At 41.2% G+C, this 8,692-nt stretch overlaps 1 long non-coding RNA gene across 1 annotated transcript in view; it reads right to left on the minus strand.

Annotated features, from left to right (window-relative positions):
* Window positions 1–2,557, minus strand: part of LOC115903547 — a 35,439-nt gene extending 32,882 nt beyond the window's left edge. Inside the window, exons 1-2 of the long non-coding RNA XR_004060701.1 lie at window positions 2,481–2,557; window positions 451–543 (exon numbers count right to left, since the gene is read on the minus strand). This is a non-coding gene — a long non-coding RNA (uncharacterized LOC115903547). The remainder of the gene's footprint in view (window positions 1–450; window positions 544–2,480) is intronic.
* Window positions 2,558–8,692: the final 6,135 nt, after the last annotated feature.

Here is an 8,692-nt window from a genome sequence, read left to right on the forward strand (position 1 = left end):
GGCCACCAGACAACAACAATGCTCTTCTCTGGAGTGTGAAAGATTCAGCAATAAAAGGAGCCCAGGAAAAAGAAAAAAAAAAAAAAAAAGAAGAAGAGGAGGAATCTGTTGTTTTTCTGCAACAACCGGTCAGCTCCAGCCTCCAACCTTGCAGCCTCTCATGACTGCTAATAACTCTGTTTACTCAGAGCCAGACCACAGTGGGGCTTTTGGACCACAAACCAGGCTGGCACTGTGTGAGTGTGTAAAGAAGCAGCATTTATCATTGTCATGATTTTGTTGCTCTCCCCCACACTTGTAAGAGTTGATAACAAGGAACTCAGAGGCAGCACAGCTGGCTTGAGAGATGTCTCTGCATGAGCAAAGGAATGGCTCAGTTCCAAGAGCAGGCACAACTTATTTCTCCCAGTCTATGAATAAGTGCCATGGTAATGGAAAAACAGCATTTACCCTTGCATCTTCTCCCTTTGTTCTGTCTCAGGACTTTGCCTTCCCCTGTGTTCCATGGCGCAGATCTGGAGCACATTCTCAGGACAGTATGGTCTGAATGGCAGAGAAGTAGGTGGGGTTTTTTGGGTTACTTTTCCATCTATAAATTTATACTTAGGCCTTCCCAAGATAGAGCTGAATGTAGACCTGGGCATTTATTCCAGCAATGTGTCAGCCAAAATGTAGGGCTGTATTATCTGCCACAACTCAAAAAGTTATGGAAAAATCTCTTGTGTGTGTTTTGAAAATGAGGAATTCTTGGAAAACCATCAATAAAAAAAATCCTTATAGATTTCTTGGGTAAGTCTGATGTGAATTTTAGAGAAGACAACTGACATCCATCACCCCTAGACTGAATATGTGGAGAGAATCTGAGTAAATATTTTCTCCTCCCCATTGATGTGGTTCAATGTAGCATTTTTCTCTACCCTTTATGTCAGCCATAATGTAGGACACCAACAAAACTACCTTCTTCTCCAATACAGCTCAGCAAGAGTAAATCTTTTCTCTTGGGAAGGTTTTCAGCAAAGCAATAGAGAATTTTAGGGCAAGTCTAAGCTAAATTGACTCAAGCTGCCTCAGAGACATTTACCTAAATCACCCTTCTTGTAGTGCAGGCACAACTATCCTTCATTTTCACAAACACTAAAAAGAAAACAGGATCTTTGAATTCATTTCTTCACAAATAAAGAGATGTTGGAAAGAAAACTTAAGTTAACCACTTGAAAAATACTTTCCTAGTGCTATAATTCAAAATAACAATGAAAGAAAGGAAGATGAAAGAAAAAAAGAGAAGGGTTTTATATTAAATTGCATTAACCATTAATCTAATAATCAGCCAATTGAATTTCTGTGTGAATAAACCCTGCTATATAGTGCCACCCGACATGCAGTAGCTTAATATTTTGTAGTAAGTGGTTCTTTGCCCTCTCATTATAAAATAAAACATATGGTATTTTAATATAAAGGATAATGTCAAGTTTGATAACATGAGGTAATTAGTAGCTGCGTTCTAGTACTGTGAGAGCATCACTCAGGTTTCCTCTCTTGATGAAAAGTAAATTCTTTTTGTCACACAAGAAATACTCATTGTTTCAAGACTTTCGTGACAAAAATGATACAGACATTGAGTCAGAGGCATGAAAGATTATTCATGTTCAACTCTGAAATTGGGCACATCCAAAATATTATCTTTCAATTTGCTTTTCTTTTGATCCACCAGGCTTGAGTGGAGACAAGAGAGAAAATTAAGTCAAAGACAATTCCCTTCCAATTAAACTCTTGCAGAGACAGAAGCATTAACCCTCTCCCCTGTTCTAGGCAGGCTGCAGCTCCTGAGGCAAATACTGAGAGGTGGCAAATAGCACACACAGGCTCATGGAGAGAGGGGTTTCTCCCATGGCTGTTGCTCCAATCATGACTGCTGGATGCAGGTCACCAGTGATGAATTCCTCTGGAGCAGCATGGAATATTCCTTGCCCTGGCATATAACCCACTTGTGTTTGAAATGCCCCTCACATACAGCAGCAGGATGTGGAAAGTCATTCCAGAGCTCAGAAATCGTGGGCTTCACCCTGAGCTTTTCTGAAAGGGGAATCAGGGAAGGGGAAAGGAACCTCTTCTACTGGGTTCCTTTGGGTGGGAGCTTTGGGAGCATCTGCTGGTGCCAGTGAGCTGGGGGGTAAAGGACTCTGGGCCTTGCCTTTATCCCCTCTCCAGCATCCAGCCTTGCTGCATCATTTATTACCTGATTTAATTCTGGGACTTGAAGATGGGGGCAGTTTGTTGACAGAGACATCTGTGCAGTGTGTGACATGGGCAGCTTTTGCACAATAATTCATGGTCTTCTGCTAGAGCAACAAAGGGTTAAGCTGTCTACACAGCTGATGCATGGTAGGATTTAAAACTGTCAGCAGTAAAACCCACATCATTCACATCTCTATGTGCATTAGGATTTAAATATGGATGCCAAAAATGAAAATGTAGCTTACTGAAGAAAGGAAGATCACATTTCCTAATATAGATAAATTTTCCCATTTCTGGAAGAAATTGAGAAAATTAGCAGCACCTGCAAAGGCAGAAAACAAGAAAAGTAAAAGAATCATGGATAATTAATACTCAAAAGGCAAAGAAATCTTTCATAGAAAACATAATGGGCCAGAAATTCAGCTGCTGTACATTTGGCGATTTATATCAGCTGAGGAGTGTGTTCCAGCAGGATTTAACATTCTTCTTATGTTACCTGGGAGATAAATGATCCAAAATACAGAGAGAACTTAACATGCATTATCTGCCATCTCTTGTTGATTAATAATTTCAGATGTTGGCACTATTATTTAATATAGACAATCATTACACACTAAATTTAAATGCAACAAAAAATTAAATGTGGCAAAGCATTACTTAAGCATAATCTCTTAAAACCTAAGTAAATGAAGCAAATAAATTTTAAAGGTCATTTAGGGGAGCTGAAGTTGTAAGAATGAAATTACCAAATCATCTGCTTCTAGGATAGCTACTGGACAGGGCAGAGATAGAGGCAGAGCTTCCAATTTTGCTCTCACACACCACCCTGAATGTGCTCACTCTGCTGGGCTGAGATCAGCCTATTATGCTCTTACTCTTTATGTGGAACAGCATGTTTCTGGCCCTGGTTTTCTAAGTGTGTGTGTTTGCATGGCTGCACTGTGCCCATCTGAAAGGTTCCTCTTAACAGCATTTGAGTTGCTTGCCTGGTTTCAACTGAGTTGGAAGGGAGGGTAGAAATCTCTCAGATGAAATGGAGCAAATTGTGAAAATCAGGGCTGAGTAGAAGAGTTCAGCAATTCCCCATGTCCTGTGCCCTGCCAAGCAACTGGGCAGCCGCTGGGCAGCTTAGCCCAAGCCTCAAAATGTGCCATCTCCTTCCCAGGGAACCCTTGCAGAGAGATGGAATTAGGAACAGAAAACTGAGGACAGTTTTCTGAGGGCAAAAAAGACGTGGGGAGAGGAGGAACAAACAGAGCAAGCGGCAGGAGGAGAGTGAGAGATGATGAGGAGGATCCTCTTTAACACTGAGAAACCATAAGAGCCTGGTAAATAAAGAAACTAGTGGGTGAGGTTTTGGGAAAAACATCAAAATAAGTGGCAGCATTCTCTATGTCATCTTCCTTAGCAGAACAATTGTCTGCAAATAACATACCCACAGGATGGTGGATTTTGCTTGGCTTATCCAAACTTCAGTGCCATGATAACTGCTGGAAAATTAGGCCCCAGCCTTGCATCACTTCCCTATTGAGAAACAGCCACAGTTTACACACCACAGAAGGTTTTCCCTTCTCCACAACCAAGGAAAATGCTTGACATTAAGAAATGTAAAATCCTGGATCAATTGCACAACAGATTGAAATGCATGTGCACACACCAGTAGGTATAAATACAATGTATTAAACACATTTTCCTGCTTTCTGACATGAACTGTGAAGACCCATTTGAATCTAAGAAATATTAAGCTCTGGCCACAGGAAGAAGTGGATTTATACTTACCCCCCAGTGCAATGCCAAAGGTTTTGGAGAGAATGAGCAGTTGTCAGACTTTCTTGTTCTCCATCAAGTGTGCCAGACACAAATAAATAGCATTGCTGATATTCAGGGAGGTTTACAGCAGGTTGGAAAAACTCAGAAGGTACCTGGGATCTAATTCCTGTACACAAAGCAATGCCTGCCTTAGCCAGCAGGGAAAGCTGAATGTAAAACTAATTAGGGATAATATAAAATAGCTCCTACCTGTGAACAGCAGGAAAATATGTACTGCAAGTAAAGCTGCACGACTAATTGATTTTCGAGGTTTGTTGGCAGTCTGAAAACCAAACACTCCCAACAGGTAGGTGTTTGAGTTCAACAGAGCTAATGTATGCTATGACCTGAGAAGTTCCACAATGTGCTTTCCCCAAAGTCTGACACAGCATGAATTTGGAAGGCCTTCCCTCAGCAAAGCAGTTGTTTTCCATCTTGACACCTATTTTCATGAAATTCACAGGAGCACGCAGGAGACTCTTGGGTTGCATCCAGCAGTGGGTTTAATTGTAATTAAGTGGGGACAGACACGAGCATACAAGCACACAGATGTGTGACAAGAAGGCAAGAAGGGGCAACAAATGCCACTCTCTTCTCTCTCTGGATCCAGACTGTATTTTTTATAGGAGGAGACAAAACCAGACCATTATTTTGTCAGCCACAGATATTAAGCTTGTGCAGTCCACACTGCTAAGGAGTGTGAAATCTCTTCCCCATTCACCCAACGTGAAAATGTATCTCTTACAATAGGGCGGGAATTACCTTAAGGAAAGAACTATCCCAACTCTACCCCATTATATCTCCTTTGTATCTCCCAAACAGTATTGCCTTCTCCCCAGAAGAATAAATGAAGGAGTTAGGTGAAGAGAAAATTGGGAATCATTGCCTCTAAGCATTCAACAAACCATCAGTGAATAATAAGCAGGTCCCTTTCCCTTCCCAGCAGAGCAGCTGTGGATGCTGACAGACAGCAAGCTGGTCGTGTCAACATATTCTGGGAAAATTTCCCAAATATGGGGCTGCTCTGGTGGTCTAGCAGTGAGAAAAACAAAAAACAAAGCAAAACAAAAAACAAACAAAAACCCCCAAAAAAACCACAACAACAAAAACCCCAAAACCAACAAAAAACCCGAACCACAATGACTACAACAAAAAAACCCAATGAAACAGCAAACTAAGAAGAAATAAAGACAACCCTTTTCAAAAATAGAGACAATGAGGGGAAACAGGACTTCTCTTTTCTCTCCAAGAAGCACTATGAAATAGCCCTTCTGTTCATTTATCATAGTACATGCAGAGCTGCTTCCTAAAACATCTCATCACCAGTTAGCACAGCATTTGTTGTAACAGCAGATTTCCGCAGCAAGGCAATGTAGCAAGAGCTGTTGAGACACACACACACATAAACACAAAAATACAAAACACTCTGACTTGCTCATTACAGGAGAAAGCTGCAGCTCAGGCAGTTGTCAGACAGTGACCAGTGTTCAGCTGCTCTTGTCCAAACTGCAAACTTGCATGACAAAGCACTCAAGAACCCTCTTTTGGGACAATTCCTGCTCAGAGCTGATGAGATGTCACCAATTCTGCAGCTACCCAGGGATTTTGCCAGGGAAGATGCAGACTTATATAAGTTTTAGGGCAGCAATTCTTTTTGTCTTGCTATACAAATTTCCAATATCTAATGTAACCACAGTCTAATGTAAGAATGAATTACTTTCTCCCTTGGAACAAAAGGGCTTGGTTCAAAAATCAATAGCCTGGATTCCTCTCTACACCTCTGCTTGTAAGAACAGAGTCACTTCTATTTCAGTAAGTATGCAAGATACATGCAAATACCTTCTCTTTTGTTCTCTTAAACCTGACGATCTTTGCAGAGAGAGAAAGGTGTGTGCTTCACTTAGAGACACAAGACCTACCTATTGTTTACTTCCAGGACTGAGAAAGAATTTGATCAGCTAATTCACAGAACTGAGCCATTACAGCTCTGACACTTCCATCCAAGACATGGAAGAGCATAACCTCTGACCATGCCTGAGGGCACAGCATAAAACCACATGTAGGAAATGAGTTTTTAACCAGAATAGCCTAAAACTAACAGTTAGCTATTACCCTTTATGTATGCAGAATGTTTATTTCCCAAGCAGGTTCAAACTCATGAAAAAGACATCTTTGTCCTCAGTAGGGTGGAAAAGAAAGGCTGAACAGTAGAGGAAAAAAGGCTGGTGGCAAGGGATCTTGGGTAGCTGCACAGCTGCTGCAACTTTCTTCTTTTCCAGTGTGAAATGTCATGACACACTTGGGAGCCTCATTCAGCCATCAATATTAATAAATCCCAGAAACTACCAACTTGCTTTTGAGAGCAGATTTTTATATACAGTATGACTGCAGCAGACTATAAGACAAGCTCGATACCAAATTAATGAGAATTGAGATGAAGTTAATACACTGTAAGCCTTGGCTAAATCTGTTTGTCCTATTCATTCATTGCCTTGTTGATCTGGAACCCCTAAATAAGAGATCTGGCCTGTTCACCATTATTGCTTATCTAATCCTCTGAAGTCTATGAATAATGAGACAAAAATATCCATGCCCATTGTAGAAAGAAGAAATATAAATAGAGATGAAATATTCCATCTAGAGCAGGCACTTGTAGAACAAATATCCTCACTTCTTCTCCATTAGCAAATGTAAAAAAAAAAAAAACCAAACCTCCTTCTTAAAAATTGAAAGAGCTGCAAATATAAATGCCAGAAAGCACCAAATTGATCATCTTTTAACTTGAGACAAAAAAATATTATCATTTATTTAAGGATACTTTGGCTGTTGGGAGCTGCTTGGCAACTCCCATAGCCAGCCCACAGCTTGGACAGTGAGATACTGATCTGGGATGGCACTTCCTTGTTCAATATCTGCCATCTTCATGTGTATAGCTGAATTTATCCTTGCTACAAATCTGCCTAGTGAGCCAATCCTTTAATGCCTGTTTCAAAAGGGGGAAGCATAAACCAAGAGTGATGAAGTGTCTTGCTGGTATTACAGGAAAAAAAACTTCACACAGGAAAGATGTTGAGGGAACTTCTCTTATTTCACTAGCTTACTAAGGAGAAAAATTAAATACACATATATTAACTCAGTAGCTTTTTAGGTGAAATTCTTAGGTGAAAATTTTCCAGGAGGGCACCTGGGCAGTAATGAAAATAGCAAAAATTTGGGCTTGGATGAATGAGCCTTACAACTTTAACACACTTTAAATGAATGTCTAGGTAATTCTATGTCCTGTCTAACCCTGGCTCCATATACTTTTATATGGTGTGAAGTTTTGTTGGCAAAACTCTCATTTACACATAAACTAATGCCTGAAAGTGAGCCTGAAGAACTGACAATATTTTAGCTAGCAAAGACTATAAACCCCGTCATTAGAGATCCCAAAGTAAAGCAGCCTCAGGTTGACAAAAATGTTTTGTTCTGCTTGAAAGGAAAGTCTATTCTAGTGGTCATCAGAGCACCTTTTACTTTGCTTGCAAAAATGTATTGTTTCCCTCCAGCAAATGTATTGTTTCACTCCATCCAATGCTCCTCAGTGATGATTAAAGTTGCAAAGAAAAGTTTCTTCTTCCTCTGGGCTAAGAATAAGCTGCAGGAGAAAGAGACAACATCCTGTGAGAAAGGGAGGAGAGAACTGCTGTAAGAGTCTGAGGAACCTGGTGATGTATTTATGGGGAAAGTCTCCATCTCTGCTCTTCTTTAGCTTGCCCTACCTCATACACAGCTCAACAATCTTCAGAAGGCTGGCATGAAGTAAAATGGAGACATCTCTTGTGAGAAAGCACCTTAGGTTGGGGCAGAGGGATTGGAGGAGAAGAGAAGACCTCCAGGGAAAAGGAAAGAGGTCAAACAACCAGATGATTCTCAAGATGGAGATGGGGTCTGAAGATGCAGTCCTTTATCTCACTGAAAGGCAACACACAGAAGGCACTGCCCAGCTTTCCAGGGCCCAAGCTTAGGCTCTTTTCACCCCTGTGTTCTTCTAGCAAAGTGAGGAATCCGGCAGATATTGCTGTACCTGACACTGAATAAAACTGCTCTGCTGGGTGTGCCAATGGAACAGCTCCCATGTGGCTCAATTAATACATCAATTAATACATACAGACACCTCAATTCAGGCAATGCCCCTCTGGAAAATGGAGCCCCAACCATAAGCTTGCCCTGGGTGCTCAGGAGGGCCAGACAGAGGTTTGATTAATCTGCAATGTGCTAACACATTGCTTAATTCCTTCCTCTAGCACCAGCTGGGAACCTTCCTGAATGCAGGTGCTCTTCAGCTGCATCTCTGCTGCAGCACTGCCTTCATGTTTTTGTAGAGAGTGTACTCCTGTTTCTTGGGCTGAAGTGTCTAAAGGTGCCATCAGAGAAAGGGGCTGCCCTGCACTTCTCTCCAACCTAATCAAACTAGTGCAAATGCCAGAGTAGGAGAACATTTTGTAGGCTGAGATACTCAAAAGAGACAGTGGTCTGAAGACAGAAAGAACCGCTTACCAAATCTGCCTTCCTGAGATGGGTCATCTTGCACTGAGGAACAAAGTTTGCAGCTTCATTTTTTTTTCCCTAGTGCATCAAGGCATCTCCCTTTTTAAGCAGTCTTTGC

Source organism: Camarhynchus parvulus, chromosome 4, assembly GCF_901933205.1.
Source record: "Camarhynchus parvulus chromosome 4, STF_HiC, whole genome shotgun sequence".
Lineage (NCBI taxonomy): Eukaryota > Metazoa > Chordata > Aves > Passeriformes > Thraupidae > Camarhynchus > Camarhynchus parvulus.